Below are 27,903 nucleotides of genomic sequence, written 5' to 3' on the forward strand. Positions count from 1 at the left end.
TTCTATTGTGAGATGGTTCAGGACTTAAACAGTTTTAATGCTTTAGTCAAGAGGTAATATTGACGTGGTGAAGTACATGAACAATAGTGGCTATTTTAAATGGAAATTACAGTTTGCATGCCAATATGGATGAGTAAATATTTTAACTGAAAACCGTCTGCAACATTTAATAGTTTGTTTCCCCCTGGGAATTTAGAGAAAGAAATAGTTGTAACAGAATGGTCACTTTAATAAAAAATTCTGGACTTGAGTTTGCTTTTGTTTAATTGAAGAAATATTAAATGAATATGTTTGAGACTTTGGTTTAACTCAGTGCCAGTAATTGTATCTTGTAGATGACACAAACCATCTTATTTACTCCTATGTTATTAAGCTAAATATATAGTTCCCATTACTGCTTCTCATTTTTCTCTTACAGCAAAGATCATAGCTGCAATTCACACAGTAAAATTATTTCTTTTGTGTATGAAAGAGGGAAAGCCAAAAATAATTTAAATGCATAAGTGTCATGAAACTAAGACGTAGTCAAATTGCCCAAGGATTTTTTATATTGTCCTGGTTATATGCAGATAAACTATAGAAAGAATTTTATAACTCATGTTATATGTTTGGCTTCTGCTTTTAATAATCTATGAAAAAATATATGTGAATAGTAAGTTTTCTCTTCTCTATGTATTTTAGTTATATAGAAGGTAAATTAATGGAAACTAGAAAATTTTAATTTCAAAATGAAGGACTGAGTCAGTAAGTGAATCCTCTCAGCCTCCATCTTGCTTACATTTATTTTATAAGGAAATATGGAGGATATGTCCAGAAATTGAAACTATCAGACTGAATTAGTGGATTATCACTCAAGTAAGAAAACTTCGGAGATCTTCTCAGTTACTTCCTCTAAAAATATGGATTGAGGGATCTCAGGAAGAAGAGAGTAGAGAAAAGCCTAGTGCTGTGAGGAGTATACATACTTGAAATAAAAAAAAAAACCCAAAACAAAAAACTTTTATGGACATAGAAGATTCTTCAAAAATGGTCAATGTCAGTGTGAAATTGAAGTTAAAATGGTAGCATTGGGCTCTGTGGAAGAGTAAAAGTCTTAGTATTTCAGCATATCATTTGACAAGGAAAACTCATACCATTCTATCTATCTATCATCTATCTATCTATCTATCTATCTATCTATCTATCTATCTATCTATCATCTATCTATCTATCTATCTATCTATCTATCTATCTATATCTATCATCTATCTAACTACTTACCTACCTATCATTTACTTATCTATCATATATCACGTATCCAGCATTATCATCATCTAAGGGCTCAAAACCTGTCTGACATTAAATGCTAAGTAAATGGTGGCTGAAATTAAATTTATTATCTCCTATATTATTATGCTTTCCCTACTATATTCCTTCTATTTAACACTTATTGTAAGGTAAGCATAACAACTATACTTTATAACTCCATATAATGACAAAAAAATGTATTTGCCCCTAGATTATTTCCTCTTTGTTTTGGACAAATTGATCAAATTAGTATAAATCAGTTAGGAGTTTGGTTTAGAGTCCATCTGGATGAAACTGAAATAAGTAAAAATAAAATTATAATAATTGAAATTTGTCTGATAAAGTTAAGATCTTCTACTGTCATTTAAAAATGAAACAGATTTATAAAAAGACGAATATAATTATTTGCAATCAAGTGGCATTTCAAATAATTTAAGAAATGATAGTTTATTTCATAACAGTTATATAATTTGAAAATTATAGATCTCACGTATTCTCTCCATACTGTATACCAAAATATACTCAAAAGTTGAAAGTAGAATGAGATATATAAAGTGAAAAAAAATAGTGAAAATGTGGTAACTAATCAGAATGGGAAGTCCTTTTTAAAGCAAAAATTACAGAAGATTTTCCAGGAAATTTGTGATGGTTTATAATTAAACTGGTGAAAATTAATTTTTAAAAAAGGAATATAACAATAAACTGAAAAATTTATTTATAAGCTTCATGATAGAAATGAGTTAATATTCTTAACATCTAAATATGTCTTGTATATCTGTAAAGATCTCAGTCTTCTCATGAAGATCTCAGTCATGTATAGTTCCCCCTTATCTGCAGGGAGGATAAGTATCAAATCCTATATATACTGTTTTTCTTGTATATAGTACCTGTAATTAAGTTCAATTTATAAATTAGGCACAGTAAGAGATTAATAGCAATAATAATAAAATAGAAAAAATTATAATAATATACAATAATAAAAGCTGTGTGAAAGTGTCTCAAAATGTATTGTACTTGTCCTTCTTGGGCTAATTTGAGATGGAAAATGTTGAGATGAAGTGAGGGGATTGTTGTAGGCACTGTGACTTAGTGTGAGGCTACTATCGACCTTCTGACATTGTCCTGAGGATCATCAGCTTCCAGACTACAGTTGAAACATAGGTAATTGAAACCACATATGGTGGGGGGACTACTGTATACACTTTGTGAGGCACTGGAGAAATACTATGAAGGAACAGACAGTGGCATAGGATGATATTCTAACAATGATAAGAATCTTGATAAGAATCTCACAATAGTGTAGTTTTTAACCTTTCTTTAAACATTTAAAAGGACTACATAACAATAGATATAGAGAAATAATGGAGAGCTAAATATTGGATAGAATACCTATTACCAGAATGATACTTTCTGGTCAAGACTGAAGAAGTTAAAAAAAAAAAAAGAGAAAGAGAGAAGGCCATTAATGTGTACATTTAATTAAAACCCTCTGCTTGGTAATACTGAAGGTGTTTTTGCTATTCTGTAGCTAAAATAAATGATGGACAGAAGTTTTTAGATTTATTTTTCTTCCAGTTGGCAACAGTGGAGGAATAATACGTGTTTTACAGGGTATTTGAGTTCAGATAAGATGTGATTCCAGCAAATGTATAAAAGTAAAAGGAATTCCTTATTACCTCCTAGAATCAATGCCCCCTGTAGTGACAGAAAATGAACTGACTTTATACATAAAAACATTGAATTTGCATTCTTTTTTGGGTAAAGAGAGAAATCATCCATGGTTATTGGTAATAAAAATGCATTTCATAATCCAAGTAAGCTTAGTCAAAAAAAGAAGCAGAAATATGCTTGTCAAGTGGGGAGAGTGTTAGGATATGTTAGACAAAATGACATTAAGAAAAAAACGACACCTCTTCTCTCTCCAAAATCCATTCATTGAAGGTGCTGCATTGCATTCTCATGACAGAAGAGGCCACTCTTGACCTAAGTAAATCTAATAAAGCACCCACTTTACCACACCAACTCCATAAAAATGATATTTCACATATTTTAAGTTATTACAGGAAGAACATAGAAAATGATGATCACATTTCAGCTGATGAAAATTCTCCCATAAAAACCAAACATGAAACATAAGAACCATATTATAACACTCTGAATGGATTTAAATATCTAAAATCAAAAATTGGACACTTGACCAAAAACTTATTAGGTAAGGAGCAAACTAAAGTAGAAAAAAAAAAGTATAATTCTTCTTTCTTCCTCATTTATTATTATAGGGAATGTTATCACCTAAATTATTAGGTCTCATATCAGTTAACTAAGCTTCCAACTAAGTAAGTATAATAAGGAATTAAAAATTAAACACAAAACAATGTAAAATGAAAATAATTAAGATGAGAGAAGGAATAGAAAATAAATCAGAAATATATTCGGTAAACCAAAAGCAGGATTTAAAAAAATTAATAACATTGATAAATCTATATGTAGATTGATCACAGGGGAAAAAAGAAAGAAAATCAGAAATGAGAGAGAAGACATGGCTACAGACACTACAGAGGTTAAAACAAAATAACATCTGTCGAAAGAGAAACAATCTTAAGTCTTGTGTTTTTTCCTCCACTCTAACCTGTTTTATCTCTTACAACTACCCTTATGTTAATACTGTATTGTTTTATTTTATTTTATTTTTTTAATTTATTTTTTATTGGTGTTCAATTTACTAACATACAGAATAACACCCAGTGCCCGTCACCCATTCACTCCCACCCCCCGCCCTCCTCCCCTTCTACCACCCCTAGTTCGTTTCCCAGAGTTAGCAGTCTTTACGTTCTGTCTCCCTTTCTGATATTTCCCACACATTTCTTCCCCCTTCCCTTATATTCCCTTTCACTATTATTTATATTCCCCAAATGAATGAGAACATATAATGTTTGTCCTTCTCCGACTGACTTACTTCACTCAGCATAATACCCTCCAGTTCCATCCACGTTGAAGCAAATGGTGGGTATTTGTCATTTCTAATAGCTGAGTAATATTCCATTGTATACATAAACCACATCTTCTTTATCCATTCATCTTTCGTTGGACACCGAGGCTCCTTCCACAGTTTGGCTATAGTGGCCATTGCTGTTAGAAACATCGGGGTGCAGGTGTCCCGGCGTTTCATTGCATTTGTATCTTTGGGGTAAATCCCCAACAGTGCAATTGCTGGGTCGTAGGGCAGGTATATTTTTAACTGTTTGAGGAACCTCCACACAGTTTTCCAGAGTGGCTGCACCAGTTCACATTCCCACCGACAGTGTAAGAGGGTTCCCTTTTCTCCGCATCCTCTCCAACATTTGTTGTTTCCTGCCTTGTTAATTTTCCCCATTCTCACTGGTGTGAGGTGGTATCTCATTGTAGTTTTGATTTGTATTTCCCTGATGGCAAGTGATGCAGAGCATTTTCTCATATGCATGTTGGCCATGTCTATGTCTTCCTCTGTGAGATTTCTGTTCATGTCTTTTGCCCATTTCATGATTGGATTGTTTGTTTCTTTGGTGTTGAGTTTAATAAGTTCTTTATAGATCTTGGAAACTAGCCCTTTATCTGATATGTCATTTGCAAATATCTTCTCCCATTCTGTAGGTTGTCTTTGAGTTTTGTTGACTGTATCCTTTGCTGTGCAAAAGCTTCTTATCTTGATGAAGTCCCAATAGTTCATTTTTGCTTTTGTTTCTTTTGCCTTCGTGGATGTATCTTGCAAGAATTTACTATGGCCGAGTTCAAAAAGGGTGTTGCCTGTGTTCTTCTCTAGGATTTTGATGGAATCTTGTCTCACATTTAGATCTTTCATCCATTTTGAGTTTATCTTTGTGTATGGTGAAAGAGAGTGGTCTAGTTTCATTCTTCTGCATGTGGATGTCCAATTTTCCCAGCACCATTTATTGAAGAGACTGTCTTTCTTCCAATGGATAGTCTTTCCTCCTTTATTGAATATTAGTTGCCCATAAAGTTCAGGGTCCACTTCTGGATTCTCTATTCTGTTCCACTGATCTATGTGTCTGTTTTTGTGCCAGTACCACACTGTCTTGATGACCACAGCTTTGTAGTACAACCTGAAATCTGGCATTGTGATGCCCCCAGATATGGTTTTCTTTTTTAAAATTCCCCTCGCTATTCGGGGTCTTTTCTGATTCCACACAAATCTTAAAATAATTTGTTCTAACTCTCTGAAGAAAGTCCATGGTATTTTGATAGGGATTGCATTAAACGTGTATATTGCCCTGGGTAACATTGACATTTTCACAATATTAATTCTGCCAATCCATGAGCATGGAATATTTTTCCATCTCTTTGTGTCTTCCTCAATTTCTTTCAGAAGTGTTCTATAGTTTTGAGGGTATAGATCCTTTACATCTTTGGTTAGGCTTATTCCTAGGTATCTTATGCTTTTGGGTGCAATTGTAAATGGGATTGACTCCTTAATTTCTCTTTCTTCAGTCTCATAATACTGTATTGTTTTAATGCAGTCTGTAATGACACCTCTTCTGTTTTTAACGTTAATAATTTGTATCTTCTCCTTTCTCTCTCTCTCTCTCTCTCTTTTTTTTTTTTTTTGGTTAGCCTGACTAGAATTTTATCAATTTTGTTGATAGTTTTAAAGAATCAGCTTTGGTTTCATTGACTTTTCCCCTTTGCTTTCTGTTTTCAATTTCATTGATTTTTGCTCTAATTTTTATGACTTTCTTTCTTCTATTATCTTTAAGCTTAGATTACTCTTCTTTCTTTAGTTTCTTAAGATAGAAGCATTTTTTTAAAAAAAATTTCTATTCTATGTATTTAATGCTAGAAGTTTCCCCTCTAAGCATTGCTTTTACTGTATCTCACAAATTTTGGTAGGTTGTATTTTCATTTAATTTAAAATTATACTCTAATTTCCCTTCAGACTTCTTCTTTTGCCATTTTAGTACTTCTTAACTGAATTCACTAATCTGTAATTTAAAATAAGCAGTTTTTTGTTTTTATAAGGATGTTGTTTAAGCTCCAATTGTTTGAATGTTTCCTTTATCTTTTATTATTAATTTCTATATTAATGCAGTGGTGGTCTTTGTGAAGATACTTTGTATAATTTCTATTCTTTTAAACTTGCTAAGGTATGTTTCATATAGTTGATCTTGGGGAATGTTCCATGAAGTTTGAGAAGAGCATGCATTCTACCTTTGTTGGATAAATCATTCTGTAAATGTCAACCACGCCAAGTTGATTGATAATGTTGCCAGGTCATGTATATCTTTACTGATTTTCTGCTTGCTGGATCTGTCAGTTACTGATAGAGATGTATTGAAGTCTCCACCTAAAATAGTTAACTTGTTTATTTCTTCATATAGTTCTATCAGTTTTGTCTCATGTATTTTATACTCTATCATTAGGTGCATTTACACTAAGGATTTTTGTGTTTTTGAATGCTTGACACTTTTATCATTTTAGATTGTTCTTCTTTATCTGTGATAATACTCCGTCCTTGTTCTGATAGTATATATAATTGTAGAGCTATGTCTATAGTGAAAGCAAATTTTGTAAAATTTATTAATTTTATTGTAAAGTGTATTAATAATATGCCAACATTTTATTAAACATTTGCTAATTAAAAACAGAAATAAAGGAACAAAAAATTAAACAGAAACAAATGGATCATTTTTGCAGACTCTTTACTTTTAAGTCACACTTGCAATTTTAGTACTTCTTAACTGAATTCACTAATTGGACTGTAATTTAAAATAAGCAGTTTTTTGTTTGAATTGCAGGTGGTTGAGTCTAGTGTTGAGGGGAGCTGCCTATAAAATAGAAAAGGTGGACATTCAACCACTTAAAATTTTCCAATAGTTTTATTTTTAAAATATTGGATTCTAATTGTTTATATTTTATGTCTTTCACAAACATTTCTCTCTCTTTCTAAAATTTTTATTTAAATTCCAGTTAGTTAACATACAGTGTAATATTAGTTTCAGGTATACAATCTAGTGACTCAACACTTCTGTACTTCATCCAGTGCTATCTTTCTTTATTCACTTTAAACATTATGACTGTCGGAAAAGTAAAAGAAAAAAGAAAGAAAGAAAGACAAAAAAAGACAGATACTTACCTGAGTTATATCCTAAACATTATTTTGTGTTTTCTACATGTGATACGGAATGAACAGAAATTCTAGGGCATAGCATAAATTCCACCCCACTTATTTATTACTGAACTCAAATTTATTGAGTTAACATATGCATCCTGTTACGGTGATAGTCCTACGTTGCAAAGATCAGCAAACATAGTCCATCAAGATACTTGTGGTCTATAGGAGATTAAGACACAGACATCATAGTGTAAAACAATAAGTGATTAAAGTGAGCCTAGGCTGTGTTAGCAGTATGTAAAGTGGGTCTCACACAAATGTAGGCTGTGGAAAATATCGTACACTAGTTTTCTGTGATATTTGAGATTTAGCCAAATGCAAGGGACTAAAGGATATTTCAGACAAGACACAGTATGCTCAAAGGTAACACCTTTCTGTCTCAATGTTTTTCATATGCTCTATCATGCAGTAACAACAAAAAGATAAAATATTCGTTGACCCTCAGGGGATATAAGAAATTGAAAAGAAGTGTAACGCCTCTACTCAGGAAGCACTTAGAAGTGCAATATAACCATCAAAATTGAATGTGGACAGAAACTGAATATATGTATAACAGAAAAGTAAGTAGAACAAACACTATGAGTGTGAGCTGGTGAGTGTGGGCTACGGCATCTCTGCTCACACCTATAGATACAGAGCAAGCACTAGCACTGCCAAAGCTGCAGTGGGACCTCTGTGACTTTCAGGGGATGTGTAGCTCAGACTATGAGGTCAGCATTATCGGAGGTGATGTTTACTGACTATGTGGCTGAAATAATGACCTGAATTATGTGTGAATTGCTTAATGGAAAGGTTTCAAATGAAGCTATTTTTGTAAATATATTTCTTGACAACAGAAATACTATAAAGAATAAAATGAGGCCAATTTCAGGCAATAAAATAAATAAGACACAAACAGAGAAAATGAGATTGATTTAAAGATATTCACAAACATATTAGAAAAAGGAAGACTAATATTCCATACTTATGAGCATACAAAATTTAACCGTGCATACATAGGTGGAGAGGATTTGTAAGCCTAGGATTGTGCTGATATGGCTTGTGTCAAAATCCAATCACCTTTTATTATAAATAATATTAATATTCATGAATTAATGAATTATGATTGCATTTATAAGGACAATAAAACAAATATGAAATTTGGAGTTATAAAATGGATTGACATAAAGAAATTTAAATATACTATGTGAGTCAGTGACTAAAGGTGACTGCAAATCTATTGCAAACATTGAATATCTTATTCTTCTGAGGAATTTTTAAAATTATTTAATTATACATATGAAGTCTATGTGTACATACATTGTAGGTTTTCCTGTATGTGTAAGATTTTATGTTTTAATACTGGTTTTGAAAATACTAAAATAAAGATATATAGGCCTTACAACTTGAAACATTCTATACAAAGATAAAATATATGAGGGGTTAATATATAATAGCTATTTACTATACTAAATTTTTGTATTTATTACCGTGTATAATGTTGAGTTCTTTGTTCTTTACTTTTCATTTTTGGAAAATAGATTTATCAAAATCCTCTAGCCTACCAGAAATGAAAGTCTTTGGTGTACCAGATACAAGATCAACTACAGATTCACTGAGAAAGGAAGGGGAGAAACAAGACTAAGGTCTGAAAAGCTCTCACTGGCAAAGTTTTCTTGAATATGGAGTTTATAATCTAGCTAAATTCTGGAAAATTCTGACTTAGGATTATAAAGATTGGCATTTCAATTCTGAGGTGTGTGTAAACTTGGAAAGTTGGGGAAAGTCTTTGCTACTTTAAAGGACAAATAAAGGATGAGACACATAAAGGAGTGGTATGTGCCATTATAAACTGGCACCCCGTAATGGCAAAGCACTCTATTCTCTTGTAACAAAGGGTAAATTTTTGCTTACCTTTGAATGATTGTGTTGGGATCTAGTAGAGTGAGAAATTTAATTCATGATATACAATTAAATTTGAGCTTTACTGATATTTCAATTGAATATAGTCTTATAGGGAAATTTATTTCCTGATGCTTATTTGAAAAAGAAAATTGTAATTATTGAAATACATTTTATAAGATGGCTTAGAATTTATAGACCTAACTACATATTATATTTATCTGAATGCTCAGATTTCAAAGAGCTTTTGTGGAATTTTCTGTTGGTCATTTTTCCTTATAAAATATTCCAGGGAACCTTAGAGCAGAGTTTAAAATAGAGTTTAAATTAAGATCATGTGAAAATTGATGTATTTAATTAAACTAATACTGATGTATTTAACAAGGATTGTTAACTTTGAGCCTTTATTTCTGTTGTAAGATAGGCTTAGGAAACAAGAAACTTTACAGGTGTGTCTTTTTTCTTTAAAAGCAGGCCTTCTTTTTTAAATTTTTTAATTTATTTTATTTTTTTTAATGGTGTTCAATTTGCCAACATATATCACCCAGGACTCATCCCATCATGTGCCCCCCTCAGTGCCCATCATCCAGTCATCCTCACCCCCTGCCCACCTCCATTTCCACCACCCCTTTTTGTTTCCCAGAGTTAGGAGTCTCTCATGTTCTGTCTCCCTTTCTGATATTTCCCACTCATTTTTTTCTCCTTTCTCCTTTATCCCCTTTCACTATTTTTAATATTCCCCAAATGAATGAGACCATATAATGTTTGTCCTTCTCTGACTTATTTCACTCAGCATAATACCCTCCAGTTCCATCCACGACAAAGCAAATGGTGGGTATTTGTTGTTTCTAATGGCTGAGTAATATTCCATTGTTTACATAGACCACGTCTTCTTTATCCATTCATCTATCGATGGGCACCGAGGCTCCTTCCACAGTTTGGCTATTGTGGACTTTGCTGCTATTAACATCGGGGTGCAGGTGTCCCGGCGTTTCGTTGCATCTATATCTTTGGCGTAAATCCCAGCAGTGCAATTGCTGGGTCGTAGGGCAGATCTATTTTTCACTCTTTGAGGAACCTCCACACAGTTTTCCAGAGTGGCTGCACCAGTTCACATTCCCACCAACAGTGCAGGAGGGTTCCCCTTTCTCCGCATCCTCTCCAACATTTGTGGTTTCCTGCCTTGTTAATTTTCACCATTCTCACTGGTGTGAGGAGGTATCTCATGGTGGTTTTGATTTGTATTTCCCTGATGGCAAGTGATGCGGAGCATTTTCTCATGTGCCTTCTGAACAGAGAGATTCTAGCTGGAGTCAAGGCTTTGAACTCTTTATCTACAGATTTCAATAAGTTTATTTATTTCTATTTTTATTTTTTTAAAAAATGACAATTTAAAAAGGGAAACAAAAGCTTTAGCTGCCTTTCCCCTAAATTCCATACATCAACTTCTAATTAAGGGCCAGAGAATATACCATGTTTATTTTTCTTTGAGTGGGGCCCAGGGCCCTTGCTGTGATACAGTGTTAACTCTAAACTGCTTACAGAGAGAAAGACACCAGCCCTCACCCAAATCAGCATCTTGCCTCGGGATTGAGAAAGGTTTTTCAATAGATGCAGAGAAAGCATTTGACAAAATACAGCATCCGTTCCTGATCAAAACTCTTCAGAGTGTAGGGATAGACAGAACATTCCTCAGCATCTTAAAAGCCATCTATGAGAAGCCCACAGCAAATATCATTCTCAATGGGGAAACACTGCGAGCCTTTCCCCTGAGATCAGAAAAACGACAGGGATATCCACTCTCACCACTGCTATTCAACATAGTACTAGAAGTCCTAGCCTCAGCAATCAGGCAACAACAAGAAATAAAAGGCATTCAAATTGGCAAAGAAGAAGTCAAACTCTCCCTCTTTGCAGATGACATGATACTCACATAGAAAACCCAAAAGACTCCACCCCAAGATTGCTAGAACTCATACAGCAATTCGGCAGTGTGGCAGGATACAAAATCAATGCCCAGAAGTCAGTGGCATTTCTATACACTAAAAATGAGACTGAAGAAAGAGAAATGAAAGAGTCAATCCCATTTACAAGTGCATCCAAAAGCATAAGATGCCTAGGAATAAACCTCACCAAAGAGGTAAAGGATCTATATCCTAAAAACTACAGAACACTTCTGAAAGAAATTGAGGAAGACACAAAGAGATGAAAAAATATTCCATTCTCATGGATTGGCAGAATTAATACTGTGAAAATATCAATGTTACCCAGGGCAATTTACACCTTTAATGCAATCCCTATCAAAATACCATGGGCTTTCTTCAGAGAGTTGGAGCAAATCATCTTAAGATATGTGCGGAATCAGAAAAAGCCCTGAATAGCCAGGGGGATATTAAAAAAGAAAACCAAAAAACCAAAAAATAAATAAAAAAATAAAAATAAAATAAAAATAAAAAAGAAAACCATAGCCAGGGGCATCACAATGCCAGATTTCAGGTTGTACTACAAAGCTGTGGTCATCAAGACAGTGTGGTACTGGCACAAAAACAGACACATAGATCAATGGAACAGAATAGAGAACCCAGAAGTGGACCCTCAACTTTATGGTCAACTAATATTCGATAAAGGAGGAAAGACTATCCATTGGAAGAAAGACAGTCTCTTTAATAAAGGTGCTGGGAAAATTGGACATCCACATGCAGAAGAATGAAACTAGACCACTCTCTTTCACCATACACAAAGATAAACTCAAAATGGATGAAAGATCTAAATGTGAGACAAGATTCCATCAAAATCCTAGAGAAGAACACAGGCAACACCCTTTTTGAACTCGGCCATAGTAACTTCTTGCAAGATACATCCACGAAGGCAAAAGAAACAAAAGCAAAAATGAACTATTGGGACTTCATCAAGATAAGAAGCTTTTGCACAGCAAAGGATACAGTCAACAAAACTAAAAGACAACTTACAGAATGGGAGAAGATATTTGCCAATGACATATCAGATAAAGGGCTAGTTTCCAAGATTTATAAAGAACTTATTAAACTCAACAGCAAAGAAACAAACAATCCAATCATGAAATGGGCAAAAGACATGAAGAGAAACCTCACAGAGGAAGACATAGACATGGCCAACACGCACATGAGAAAATGCTCTGCATCACTTGCCATCAGGGAAATACAAATCAAAACCACAATGAGATACCACCTCACACCAGTGAGAATGGGGAAAATTAACAAGGCAGGAAACAACATATGTTGGAGAGGATGTGGAGAAAGGGGAACCCTCTTGTACTGTTGGTGGGAATGTGAACTGGTGCAGCCACTCTGGAAAACTGTGTGGAGGTTCCTCAAAGAGTGAAAAATAGATCTGCCCTTCGACCCAGCAATTGCACTGCTGGGATTTACGCCAAAGATACAGAAGCAGTGAAACACCAGAACACCTGCACCCTAATGTTTATAGCAGCAATAAGTCTTTTTAAAAAATATTTTATGTATTTGTTTGGGAGAGAGAGAGAGCGAGAGAGAGAGAGAGAGAGAGAAAACTAGCAGGTGGAGAGGCAGAGGGAGAGGGAGAAGCAGATTCCCAGCGGAGCAGGGAGCCTGATACAGGCCTTCATCCCAGCACCCTAGGATCATGACCTGTCCTGAAGGCAGATATGCTCAATCAACTGAGCCACCCAGGCACCCCAAGAAAGTTTAATTCAACGTCTTTGTCAGGAACTCATGACAACTTGTTTTCTATGCAGCAGAATGGGTCCACCCTAGTCATTTGAAAGCTGACTTTTAATGTTTAACCTGTTAGCCTATTAACTCCAGGTTTGTGTAGGATGAATTTCTGAACACTGAGGATGGGCACCTCGTGTTAAACATATGCAAATATTAAATAATCACTACCACCAGTAGCAAATAGGCTCCAAAGAAATGGCAATATTTTTCTTCATTTTCTGTGTCCTCTCCTTTTTACCTCCTAAAGTTCAGTCATTTATTAAGCCTTGGTAGCATCACTCCTAAATCTATTGCTTATTATTATTAATTATAATAATTATTATGTTTTATATTACCTTCATGGATATTTCTCATTAACATTCTTATCATGCACTCTCAAGTTGCCTCTCGTGCCTTGTAACTGTTTGATATTTTCCTAGCTTTTCTTGAAGGTCAATATCACTTCTCTACAACAACCAGTTGTATATTTAAAACTCAAATTAGTCAATATAAGGTGATTTATGCAACCCAGTAAGCTTCCATTGCTTATGGATAATAATAAAGATGCTTAAAGAGACACAGGATTGGGGGTGTCAGCCAGTTGAGTATCTGACTCTTGATTTTCACTCAGGTCATGATCTCAAGGTTATAAGATACAGCCCTGCATCTGGCTCTGTGCTGAGCAGGGAGGTGGCTTAAGGATTCTCTCTCTTTCCCTCTCCCTCTGCCTCTGCCTCTCCCCCTACTTGAGTGCTCTCTCTCTTCCTTTAAAATACAGAAATAAATCTCAAAAAAAAAAAAAGAAAGGATACACGATTATTCTTTATCCCACCATGTTTCTGTCTTCATTTCCTCTGTCTTCCTAGTATTGAATATTGTCAAAAGGACCATTTGTTTTGTCCATGATTTCATGTGGTTTTCTTTGTTTTATCTGCTTCTCTCCTAAGTTATGTCATTAACCCTTAACAATTCTTTAGGACTCAAATCAGATACTATTTCTTAAAACAAAACTGTTCCTAACCTCTGCCCTATGTCAACCCATGCCAGAATTAGATTTTGTGGTTCTTTTTCAAGGTACACATACCTATCACTGCCCTTACACAATTATTTGTAATTATTTCAATATTTTCCTCAGGTAGACTAAACCATTGTATTACAGTGACTGTCTCTATTCAGTGTATAACAGAGAACAGGCTACCTTATAAAATCTTAATGATTATTAGTTCAATGAATTAATTAATGCATATTAAACTACCTACATTTAATTAAGTCTGAATATTTTTACCTCTCATACCTTTCATAGGTCCGGAGAAAAAGTTTGGTATAAATTGTAAGTTGTTAGTCATAACTAATAGATGAACTAATGAATAATATAATGGGCCATTATTAAATATTTCAACCTTTGCATGGTGATACAGTTCAATATTATTTATATTATGTCCTTCTAAGGGACCCTTATTTTTATCAGAGGAAAACTGTAGATTAAATTATTTATTTAAAAAAATAAAATTGAATGTAAGAATTGGAGCAGATGAATAGAGGTGTTATTTTGGGAATGCTAGATTTTGTGTCAGGTGTAATATGGTTGGGAATGTAGTAATTCCTTGGAATAATTAGTAGCAAATATCATTAAACACCTGTTGATAATGGGATTATGATATTTAGAACATAGAATTTTTTCTATGATGTTGGAAATGTAATAATGGGGATATGATGAAAAAATATAGTAATGCCAAGATTCAGCAACCTAGTTCCCAAAGCAAAACTTGAAAACTCTAAGCTTGTAGTGTTTGTGATTAAGATGGAAACAAGTTAACCATAGGAGTGGTCAAGCCTCCGTCTTTTACAACCCAAATCTTGAATAGTATGAAAACAATTTATCAGAAGCGTTTGAAAAAGGAGAATCTGAATGACATACCGAGAAGTCCATTTACCCTTTCAATGAGAGCTCAAAGTTCCCTGCATTCTGAAATTGCTTCAAATATTCCAGGTGTAAGAATGTCCTGTTCAAATCTTAATTGACACCTTGATGAGAAATCTACTTTTTCCATACTTGCTTCAGTCTAGGTTTTCACGGGGCAATCTGTGATGGTCAGAGATAATGTGTATTCTTGTTTTGGACTTAGGTTGTCAAGTTTCTCTTTTATACCCTAGCCCTAGCAGGCCTATATGGGAATAACCTAGCCTGCCCCAAGAAAGATGCACAACCTTCTGCTACTCTCCTTTCTTTCTACTAGCCACCTCATTTAATGGGGGATTTGAAATGCTGGATGGGATGCACCCAAGATGCAACTACTATACAATCAAATCACAGAGAACATTGGTGTTTTTATTTGAATATTCAGGGTAAAAATATACATAAAATATAAAATATGTTGGAAGATTTCTTAAAGTATTCAAATTATTGTCTGTAGGAAATTAGCTAAGTGCATACATACATTCATGTTTGGGTTTGTAAATCAATATAATTTAAAGTGAAAACCACAAAAGATCATGACAGGGAACATTTAATCTTGGATTTCACAATAAGTACAAGGTGTTTTTTAGACACTAGTATGTTGTTGTATTTGCTTATCCTTTATAAATCAATTCTTTAAAAGAAATTTGTTGCATGATAAAGACCAAACATAATGCCTTATATACTTACTTGAATTGAATAAAAGCAGCGTGATTTTCAATAAAAATCAGGATGTGGTAGCTTCTTTAAAATGCTAATTTAAACTTACTTATAGGCAAAGGATATTTATCATTAAAAAATTATTTGAGAGAGAGAGAGAGAGAGAGAGAGAGAGAAAGCTGGAGAGGGGCAGAGGAGAGGGGCAATCTCAAGCAGTGAAGAGGCCAATGTAGGGCTCAATCTCAGAGATTTGAGATTATGACCTGAGTTGAAATCAAGAGTCAGTTGTTTAACCTGAGCCATCCAGGTGCCCCTGGACAAAGGACTTTTTTTATGATAGTCACAGAGAGAGAGAGAGAGAGGCAGAGACATAGGCAGAGGGAGAAGCAGGCTCCATGCACCGGGAGCCCGACGTGGGATTCGATCCCGGGTCTCCAGGATCGCGCCCTGGGCCAAAGGCAGGCTCCAAACCGCTGCGCCACTCAGGGATCCCGACAAAGGACTTTTTAAAAAATTAAACAAACATTGCAAAAATGTGTATCATACTGATTAAAAAGAATCTACTTAATAAATTACTGTGCAGAGTCTGATATGAATCTGAAATAATAACATGGAAATTGCAATTAAAAGAACAATTAAAATAACTAATATTTCTTGAGAGCTTAGAAGTGCCAGGTTGAGGCTAAATGTTACAAACATTGAAGTACTATATTCTTATTTCCATTTTAGATTAGTAAACCAGAACACTAGATACTAAATAACTTTTCAAAGGTCACACATTATAAGCTTTAAGGCCAGATTAATTCCAGATCTCTTTGACTGAGAGCCCATTAATTGAATTCTTAACGTACATTATGTGGATTATTACAACTACTTATATAGTTGACCCTTGAACAACAAGGATTTGAACCAGGTCGGTCCACTTACATATGAATTTTTTTTTTTTTTACAGAATAGCACTGTAAATGTATTTTTTCTTCCTTATATTTCTCCTTCTTCTTCTTCGTCTTCATCTTCGTCTTCTTCTCTTTCTTTCTTTCTTTCTTTCTTTCTTTTTTTGAGAGAGAGAGAGGGAGAGAGAGAGAGAGATTGTGGAGGACCGAGAATCTTAAGCAGGCTCCATGCTCAGTACAGAGCCTAATGTGGGTTTTGATCTCACAACACTGGGATCATGACCTAAGCCAAAATCAAGAGGTGGACATTTAACTGAGCTACTCAGGTGACCCTATTTCTTATGATTTTCTTTTTATTTCTATGATTTTATTTGAAAAGAGGGGGAGAGAAGACATGAGCGAGGGGAGTGGCAGAAGGAGAAGCAGACTTACTGCTGAGCAGGGTTCCTTTCCCATCCAGAATTTTTGTTCTACATCGTACTGTAGCATTCAAACTTTCTACAAGATCCCATGTTGAATGAGTCTATATATGAAATATCAGGAACAGATAAACCCATGGAGACAAAAAAGTGGATCAGTGGCTGCCAAGGGCTAAAGGGAGGTGGCTATCTATCTATCTATCTATCTATCTATCTATCTATCTATCATCATCTATCTATCTATCTATCTATCTATCTATCATCTATCTATCTATCTATCATCTATCTATCTCTCACATTTTTATTCATTAATCTGCCAATGAACACATGGAGTCTCTATATTTGGCTATTGTGGACATTACTGCTAGAAACATTGGGGAGTAGGTGCTCCTTTGGATCACTACATTTTGTTTCTTTGGGGTAAATACCTAGTAGTGCAATTACTGGGTCATAGGGTAGCTCTATTTTTAACTTTTTGAGGAACCTTCATACTTTTTCCAGAGTGGCTATACCTCCTTGCATTTCCCCAGCAGCATAAGAAGGTTCCCCTTTCCCTGCATCCTTGCCAACATGTTGTTTACTGTGTTGTTAATTTTAGTCATTTTAACTGGTGGGAAGTGGTATCTCATTATGGTTTTGATTCATATATCCCTGATGCTGAGTGGTATTGAGAATTTTTGCTTGTGTCCATTGGCCATTTGTGTGTCTTCTTTGGAGAAATGTCTGTTCAGGTCTTCTGCCCATTTCCTGACTGAAGTATCTGTTCTTTGGATGTTGAGTTTGATAAATTCTTATAGATTTCAGTTACTAGCCCTTTATCTGATAAGACATTTGCAAATATTTTCTCCCAGTCTGTAGGTTGTCTTTTGGTTTTAGAAACTGTTTCCTCTGCTGTGCAAAAGCTTTTTATTGTGATGAAGCCCCAATAGTCTTTTTCACTTTTGTTTCCTATGTTTTTGAAGATGTGTCTAGCAAGAAGTCGCTGTGGCTGCAGCCTAAGAAGTTGCTGCCTATGATTTCCTCTAGGATTTTGATGGATTCTTGTCTCATATTTAAGTATTCCAGTCATTGTGTAATTGTTTTTGTGGTGGTGTAAGAGAATGGTCCAGTTTCATTATTTTGCAATGTGGCTGTCCAATTTTCCCAACACCATTTGTTGAAGAGACTGTCATTTTTCCCATCGGAAATTCTTTCCTCCTTTGTGAAAAATTAGTTGGCCATAGAGTTGATGGACGATTTCTGGGTTCTCTATTCTGTTCCATTGATCTATGTGTCTGTTTTTGTTGCCAGTACCATACTGTCTTGATTAGTACAGCTATATTAATTCAGTAGTACAACTTAAAGTCCAGAATCATGATGCCTCCAGCTTTGGTTTTCTTTTTCAACATTCCTTTGACTATTCTGAGTCTTCTGATTCCATACAAATTTTAGGATTATTTGTTCCAGCTCTGTGAAAAATGTTGATGGTAGTTTGATAAGGATTGCATTGAATGAGTAAATTGCTCTGGGTAGCATAGACATTTGAACAATATTTGTTCTTCCAATCCATGAAAATGGAATATTTTTCTATTTCTTTGTGCATTCCTCAATTTCTTTCATGAGTATTCTATATTTTTTAGAGTATAGATCCTTTAACTCTTTGGTTAGGCTTATTAATAAGCATCTTAGGAATTTGGTATAATTGTAAATAGGATTAATTTCTTAATTTCTCTTTCTTCTGTCTCATTGTTATTGTATAGAAATGCAACTGATTTCTGTGTATTGATTTTATATCCTGCCACTTTGGGGAATTCTTGTATGACTTCTAGCAATTTTGGGGTGGAGTCTTTTGGGTTTTCCATGTAAAGCATACTTTGTGAGGAGTGAGAATTTGACTTCTTTGTCAATTTTAATACCTTTTGTTTCTTTTTGTTATCTAATTGCTGAGGTTGGGACTTCTAATACTATGTTGAACAGTGGTGAGAGTGGACATCCCTGTTCCTGACCTTACAGGAAAAGCTCTCAGTTTTTCCCCATTGAGAATAATACTCACTGTGGGCTTTTTGTATGTCTTTTATGATATTGAAGTATGTTCCCTCTATCTCTACATTGTGGAGAATTTTAATCAAGCAAGAATGCTGTGTTTTGTCAAATGCTTTTTCTGCATCTATTGAGAGGATCATATGGTTCTTGTCTTTCTTTCATTAATGTGATGTATCACATTGATTGATTTGTGGATGTCGAACCACCCTTGAAGCCCAGGAATAAATCCCACTTGGTCGTGGTAAATGATCCTTTTAATGTACTATTGGATCCTGTTGGCTAATATCTTGGTGAGAATTTTTGCATCCATGTTGATCAGGGATATTTTTCTGTAATTCTCCTCTCCTTTTTGGTGGGGTGTTTGTCTGGTTTTAGGCTCAAGGTTATGCTCGCCTCGAAGAATGAGTTTGGAAGTTTCCTTTCCATTTCTATTTTTTGAAATAGTTTCAGAAGAATAGGTATTAATTCTTTTAATGTTTGGTAGAATTCCACTGGGAGGTCTTCTAGTCCTGGACTCTTGTTTGTTGGAGACTTAAAAAAAAGAGATTTTATTTATTTAGTCATGAGAGACACACAGAAAGGGGCAGAGACATAGGCAGAGGGAGAAGCAGGCTCTCTGTAGGGATTCCTGATGCAGGACTTGATCCCAGGACCCCAGGACCCCAGGACCCCAGGATCATGCCCTGAACCAAAGGCAGATGCTCAACTACTGAGCCACCCAGGCATTCCTTGTTGGGAGATTTTTGATTACTGCTTCAGTTTCTTCTCTGATTATGGATCTGTTTAGGTTTTCTTTTTATTTTTTAAAAGATTTTATTTATTTATTCATGAAAGACCGAGAGAGAGAGAGAAAGAGGCAGAGACACAGGCAGAGGGAGAAGCAGGCTCCATGCAGAAAGCCTGATGCAGTACTCGATCATGGGACTCTGGGATCATGCCCTGAGCCAAAGGCAGATGCTCAACTGCTGAACCACCCAAGCGTCCCTCTATTTAGGTTTTCTATTTCTTCCTGTTTCAGTTTTGGTAGTTTATATCTTTCTAAAAATACATCCATTTCTTTTAGATTGCATAATTTGTTGCCATATAGTTGCTCAAAATATATTTATATAATTATTTGTATTAATTCATTGTTGATTGTGATCTTTCTTCTTTCATTTATCATTTTATTTATTTGGGTCCATTCTATTTTCTTTTCGATACTTCTGGCTAGGGGTTTATCAATCTTGTTAATGCTTTAAGGGACTAACACCTGGTTTCATTGATCTGTTCTGTTCTTGTGGTTTCTGTATCATTGATTTCTGCTCTAATTTTTGTTATTTTTCTGTTCCTGCTGGATCTAGACTTTATTTGCTGTTCTTTGTCCAGTTCCTTTAGGTGTAAAGTTAGGTTGTATATTTGACACTTTTCTTGTTTCTTGAGAAAGTCTTGTATTGCTATATACTTTCAACTTAGGACCACCTTTGTGCATCCCAAAGACTTGGAAGAGTTCTGTTTTAATTTTCATTTATTTCCATGAATTGTTTAAATTCTTTAATTTCCTGGTTGACCCATTCATTCATTCTTTTTTTTTTAAAAAAAGATTTATTTATTTATTTATCTATCTATTTATTTATTTATTTATGATAGACAGAGAGAAAGAGGCAGAGGAGGGAGAAGCAGGCTCCATGCCCGGAGCCTGACGTAGGACTCGATCCCGGGACTCCAGGATCATGCCCTGGGCCAAAAGCAGGCGCCAAACCGCTGAGCCACCCAGGGATCCCCGCCCCATTCATTCTTTAGTAAGATTGCTCTTTAACCTCCACGTATATGTGGTCCTTTCAAATTTTCTTTTATGTTCAAGTTTTAAAGCATTGTATTCTGAAAAGATGCAGAGAATGATCCCAATCTTTTGGTATCAGTGGAGACTTGATTTGTGACCCTGTATGTGAACTAGTCTAGAGAAAGTTCCCTGTGCACTCAAGAACAATGTGTATTCTGTTGGTTTAGGATGAAATGCTCTGAATATATCTGTGAAGTCCAACTGGTGCAGTGTGTCTTTCAAAGTTCTTGTTTCCTTTTTGATCTTCTGTTTGATCTGTTTTGATCTTCTGTTTAGGTGATCTGTCCATTGCTGTGCAAACAGATTCTTAATTACAGAGAACAAATGTCGTGGTGCTGAGAGAAGGTCATGAGGGAATGGGCAAATAGGGGATGGGGATTAGGAGCTGCAAACTTCCAGTTAAGAAGTAAAGAAGTCATGAGGGTGAGAAGTACACCACAGGGGATACAGTTGTGATACTTTAAGAACCTTGTATGAGGAAGAGATGGCAACGCTTCTCATGGGGAGTGGTGAATAATGTACAGAATTGTCGAAATGCATTGTTGTGCTCCTGAAACTAAATAAGAGAATGATAGGTATACAGACAGAAAGAAAAATCACACATCCGTGGGAAGCTCCTCACTCTCCAGAAGAAGGAAATGAAAGCCCTAGAGGATAGCAGGGGCATTCTCAGTGACAGGCAGCAAATTGTTTGGCAAAAACATCAATAGCTTGTTTTCTGACTGTAAAAACGATACTACTTAAAAGGAAATCAGACAACTCACATAGAGGGGCTCTAGTGCAGACAGGTGTCCAAAGACAGCCCTGTGGTGTTCATTATTGGCAAGTGATATTGGGAGCCCCATGGGGGACTCAATGGCAGGATCCCAGGATCACAACCTGAGCCAAAGGCAGACACTACCAGAGAGCCACCCAGGTGTCCCAGTTTTTATATTTTTAAAAAATGCTGGTAAGTAAGCTATGTCATTGCTAAATAGTCACACAACCCAAGTACAACCAAGATGCCCTCAGAGATGGCTCTGTGACCCTTTCCCATCCTTCCCCTGACCAGTACAGCCAGTCCTAGCAGCAGGCTTCTTGGAGCCATGGCCATGGGCCTCTGGGACCAGAGGGGGAGCATAAGAGAGGAAATGCTGAAGTGGAAAGATGCTAATTCAGTTGCTTTCATTTGACAAATTTACAACTTGACAATGGAACCCATTGCTAGGGTCTGTCCTGGTCCTGGAGAAGCCTGAGTAGGTGAGGGATATTGAGTCACACTGACTTCATGGCAACTTACACCCCTGTGCCAGCCTCCCTTGGGCCCCTAGCCACTGGTCCTGGTCCTGGTCCCAGGATGGGATTTCCCTTCCCTGGTTGAGAGTGATGCCAGGTGTGCCTAGGGGTTGACACTGGGCCCCCTCCCCATGGTAGTACATAGTCACCAGGTTGCCATCCCTCTCCATTCAGCCCATAGCTAAATCCCTGGGTGTCTCATGGGCATCCCCAAATTCCCTGAAGTAAGACAACCCTACCTCAAGGTGGTTTTGCTCGGTCCTTCCACTTGAAGAACACCCCAGCAATGTCCTCAGCTATTAGAGCTGACACCCTAGAGTGTTCCTTCCTCTTGCCCTGAGAGACAACCCATCACCACTGTCACTCACTTGTTCCTCCAGAATACCCTTGGACATCCTGGGCCAAACTGCCATGACCTTCACTTCTGAGGGATCTCTGTGCTTTCAGATACAACTGGAGCTATGTGTCAGGGGCTGACAAGTGATCCACACAACTTGCAGGCCTGACTGCCTGACTTCTATCCTTGCTGGACTTTGGGGTCTCTCAGGAGCATAGGAGACTTTGGGGGGACTTTGATGGGAGGGCCTCCCAAGGGATAGAGGGGCTCCAGGGAGACAGGGGGAACTTAGGGGGATGTGGGGACTTCTGAGAGATGAGGTGGTGCTCCAAAAAGACAGGGTGCTCCTAGAGGGATGATGGAGGTTCAGGGGGTATCTCCCAGGAGATGTCAGGTTGCTTCTAGAGGGAGGAAGACCCCCTGGGGAACAAGCATGGATCTAGGCGGCAGGATGGCTCCCAGGAGGTGAGGGGTGGTTCAGGGAAATGAGGAGATTTAAAGAGATAGTGGGGGGCTCCAAGAGGGTAGCACTATGCCTCAGAAGGCTACAAGGGTACCAAGAGGAAGCCTGTGGAGGGTGCTACAGGATCCAACCCAATCAGGCCCCCAACCAGGATGCCACCCTTGGCTCTGCCTCCATCCCCACTTCCTTCCCATCCTAAGTGAGGGGACTGCTATGATCCCCACATGGCACCATGAGGTGCCCTTCATCACAGCAATGCTGCACTTACAATTGGAGTGGTTTACCTGTGGGATGAAAACCCAGGCAAGGGCAGCTGAGAGTAGATCTGAGTTTGGTTGGAACTGTAAATCAGTATAATGTTTCTTACGTATTGGTGTCATGAATGCCTCCAGTAAATCCTTGTGTCCTGAACAGAAAATTTATTGCCTTTTCTGGCCTTCTTCCTAAGACAGTAGGCTAGTGCCAACTTCAGCCTGGATACTACCAGGTGGCTACTGTGAGTTGCTAACCCTAAATCAATATCTTCTAAAGGCAAAGATAATGTGATTCATATCTATGTCTCAGAAATACCTATTTCTGGGCCTCCCAAGGGCTTGGAGTATAATCCCAAGTACAGGGTGCATTATGTAATCTTGAAAAGAAAAAGGTGGTCCCATATCTTGAGATGGTGAAGAGAGGCTCAAGTCAATACCTTGTTGAGAATCAAAGCTAGCACAGGGTAAAAACAATATACACATACCTGTTAAATTGCTACCAAGACAGTGAGGAACCATGAGGGTAAGACTCACAGGAGGCTCAGCCCAAGAGATAAATCTGCTCATTCAGAGGACAACAGCCAAGAGGCTGACCAGAACTTTCTCCAGAGTCCTAGGGATTGAGATAAGAATGGACTTGAGGGTCTGTGCTGAGAAAGGTGGGTGCTGGAGGGGTGGGGAAGACTGCCCTGACCATCTCTCTCATCCGGAACCTCTTGGTGGATAAATATGACCCCACCATCGAGGTGAGCTGTGCTGCTCCTGTCCCTAGCCCTGAATCCTGATATGGGTTTGTCTTCTGTATGCTTTGTAAGAGGGTGTCCCCTCCTTGTGGGACCTGGGATGGGCAGGAAAGTTGCCTGGGACTGGCTGGTGGTTTGACTGTGCTATTCTAGAGAGATGGGGGTAGTTCCTTAGCACTGTTCTCTTGCAGGATTCTTATTGGAAGCAAGTGGTAATCGCTGGTGAGACGTGCCTACTGGGCCTTGGGAAATGGTGGGCCAGGAGGAGTATAGTTCCATGTGGGACAAGTATAGGTGCACTGGAGAAGGTTTCTTCTGTGTGTTTACATCAAAAACACCAAGTTCTTTGAGAACATCCTCCAGTATGGGTGAGCTGCTTCTGGGATCTTGGGGGCTTCCCTGACCCTCTGTGTTTCTGTGTCTCTCTGTCAGGGTTCTGGATGCAGCCATGCTTGCAGCCCACTGACTGGCTCTGACCTTCTTCCTCACAGGGTGCAGATCAAGCAAGTGAAGAACTCCAATGATGTACCCATGGTACTGGTAGGGAACAAGTGTGACCTGACTGTGCACCACGGGGTCCTGGCAGGCCTAGGGTCTCTCCACAGCTATGGCATTCTCTACATTGAGACCTCTTTCGACATGTACCAGGTGAATGGGCTCCCCACCCCACAGCTAGCTAAGGACCTACTCCTGCTAGGAAACAGTGCTTATTGCCCCCTCTCCCCTGACATGGGCAGGCATGCTCTGGCTCCACTTCCAGGACCCTCTGGGACTCTATGAGACCCCCGTGACCCAGCAGCCCCTAGCTCTGTAAGTGTCCACAGATGGCAAGGCAGGAAAGGTCTGGGCTGACACAGCTCTAGAAAGAGGCTGAGGTTCGTGAAAGGGCTGCCCTGAGTCCAAAGGTGACCCTGGGGTTGTGGCCTCTCTGCCCACAGAGAGCTCTATGGGTCCTTGCTGGTACTGCCCTCTTAATATTCTGTTGGGGACAAGGGGGTTAGGTCAGATAGGAGGGGGACACAAGATGTTCAGCCTGGGAGTCAGACTTAAGGTTCACCCTTCGGGGACTTCCTGAGAAGCAAGTTGCCTGATGGGGGTAGCCCTGGGGCTGCAGGATGAGCAAAGGGTAGCTACCCGTGTGGAAGTCAGGGTCGGGGAGAGGCTGGGATTCTTCATGAGCTTGAGGCAGGGTTCCCTCGGTCCCCACCCCTGCCAGGCTCTCAGGCAGAGTCCCACTGCCAGCCAGCCCCTTCTTGTTGGGCTTGGAGGCTGCCTTCTACACAGTGGTGCAAAAGATCTGGCGGCATGAGGTGTGAAAGTTGAGCCCACCTGACGAAGATGGGCAGGCTGCATGAGCTGCAGGCCTGCTCTCTTGACAACTGTGGACACTGTGACATGCCTTGCTTGCCCTCTGGGCCCTAGGAGCACAAGCACAGGGCATGGAGGGCACATGCTGGGAGGAGGCATGACCCAAGAGAGGAGGAGGGGGAGGAGGAAGCAAGCACCTTTGGAGGCCAGCCAGCCCAGGTTCCCTGGACAGTGACCACAGACCTCCCAGGATGCTTTGCACAGACTGTTGTGAAGTGACACCACTGGCACCCTGGCTGTCACTCTCCTTCCAGCCCCATCCTGGCCCACTGGGCACTGGCTGAGTGATAGTAAATTGACAGTCTTGTCCTGGAATTTGGCCAAGATTGGAAGGCACAGGGGACCCTCAGCTTAGTCTGCCTGAAGGCTCTTCTGCAGGGGCACCTGGCAGGGGCTGGTCATGCAGCCTGGACCGTGCCACCCTCTTCCTTTCTGGGTATCTGTCCGGGGCTTCCTGCACAGAGCTCTGGGCATTGCAGGAACAGGCTGGCTTCTCATTTTGGCACAGAAACACTTTATTGAACTTTCAACAGCAAAAAGAGGCTCTGAGCCAAGGATGTGTGTGTTCCGCTTGGGAGGGAAACCTTCTCCTTGAGGGGACGTTGAAATCACATGGGGGCCTGGGTGCTAGAGTCCCCCATCTTGGAATCTTTGGCTGACTCTGGGTGGCATCACATTTCCTGAGTTTGGGGTCCCTGAGAAGCAGTTGCTAAGGATGGCAGAGTGATGGGCCCAGGCTGCCAGGTCCACACCTCCCAGCAACTTTAGGCCTGACCTGGGGCTGCAACTTTTAGGTTCCTGAGCAGGCCTCTAAATGTCTGTCCCATTGGTGCCAGGTGACTGACTGTAAGATAACCCAGCATCTGAAGGAACTGGCCCCTTGTGTGGGTGAGGGTGGGGCCACCTGCCTGCTCATGTTACCCCTTCCTTGGTATGATCTATTGCTCCCAGTCAAATTGCTTAGGACAGGGTTGATCCAAGTCAAAGACATGGATGTATGGGGCATGCTCAGAGTGCACATCCAGGCTTGGGCCAGAATCCAGGACTCACAAGGGCCATGGGGGCTCGGTCCCAACAGTCAGTCTTCATTCTGGTTGTTGGGGGGGAGGGGACTCCTGTCATCTCTGTCCCTGCAGAGCCTGGGGCCACGCCAGGCCTTTCTGGCTCAAGCACTTGTGGCTTATGTGGGGGGTGCTTCATGAGAGGGGCATGAGCTGCAGTGACCACAGGGCAGGAGAGGTGTCCTGGGCCCTACAGCTCCATCTTTAGTGGGCGGTGTGGAGCTCCTCCTGGGAGTCCCTGGGCCAGGTCTGTTGTGTGCACCCTGGGGTGGCCCAAGGTGGTGCTGAAGGGAAAGGGACCCAACATTCTGGCTTCAACCTACATGTATCCTCCTGGTTCACTGGGAGGGTTGGGAGGGAATTCCATCACTGTGGAGGCAGCCAGGCCAGTGAGGGGTCCTGAGTTGATGGCAGACAGGCCAGAACCTGAGCCGCTGGGGCTTTCGGACACAGGTATGCAGCCTTGGGCTCTGTGAAGCAGAACCCTAAGCAGGGCCCATGGGGTCTCAGCATAGGCTAAAGACTCCCATCTGCCCATAGGCCCTGGCACCCTCCCTGGCTGCATCAGACTCTCCCCACAATCAGTGGTAACATGCCCTGAGAGGACCCCAGGCTGGTTGCAGAATGGGCCAAGGGCTTGTCCACACCCTCGGACAAGCTGGGGGAACTGAGGCTGAGACAGAGGGGCCCTAGGACCCCCTCAAAGAGGCTTCTGAGCTTCACCAGGATGGGTCTCAGCTGCAAGCCTCAGCCTTAGAGGTCCAGGGCCTGGTCTGACTCTGGAGGGTGGCACTAAGCTCTGTTCCCAGGGGGCAGGGAGTGGGTCAGGGACCAGGTCTCCTTGGATGGCCTTACCCAGTCAACGAAACACTGAAAGAACCACTTGGCAGTGTAAATGCCAGTGCACATCTGTTTCTCATCCTGACCAAATGGGAGGAGGTGTCGAGGACCCACCCAGTGACCAAAAACCTCCGTGTGCCAGGACCACATGGAGCCAAGAGGATACACTTCCCAGGGCCCTGCTTCAACGGTGCCCCTGGGGCCAGCAGAAGAAATAACAAAACAGACTCTTGCCAGCTGCAGAAGGGTCTGCACACCCCCTACCCCTGCCCCGGGCCATGGGGACAGTGCCTCTGGGGTGCTTCTACTTACCATGTGCTTCTTAAGCTTTGGGAGTGCTTTTCCTTGAATGTGGCTATGATAGGCCTGGAACCTCAGCGGTTTGGGGAACCCTGGAATGAAGAAGCCTGAGAAGGCCCAGGCCTCCCAACAATCAGAGTCTTCTCCCCCACTAGGTAGGGGGTGAATCCTGGCAGTTGCCTCCTCTCCCATGCTCTGACTTAAGTGTGTGTCCATGCCCTCCTGAGCCAGGGCTAGAAATGTTCCCCCTGAGAGCAGGACTCTCTTCTAGGCCTGAGGAGACAGGGGCAGAGGACCCACCTCACAAAGACCCAGATGGGTTGTGCCCTGTGCTGAGGACAAGACCTGTGTGACCCAGCACCCTCTTTTCTGCAGTGGCTGTGGTGGGAGCAAGGGGTCCCCAGCACTAAGGGACAGCCTCCAGAGTGGGGCAGCCGATGTGTGCTCAACC

The 27,903-nt window shown here is 39.5% G+C and overlaps 1 pseudogene; it reads left to right on the top strand.

Moving 5' to 3' along the window:
* The first annotated feature begins 20,979 nt into the window (after positions 1-20,979).
* LOC112665505 (GTPase HRas-like) lies at positions 20,980-25,470 on the top strand (annotated as a pseudogene).
* Positions 25,471-27,903: the final 2,433 nt, after the last annotated feature.

This window comes from Canis lupus, chromosome 27 (genome assembly GCF_003254725.2).
Source record: "Canis lupus dingo isolate Sandy chromosome 27, ASM325472v2, whole genome shotgun sequence".
Taxonomy (NCBI): Eukaryota; Metazoa; Chordata; class Mammalia; order Carnivora; family Canidae; genus Canis; species Canis lupus.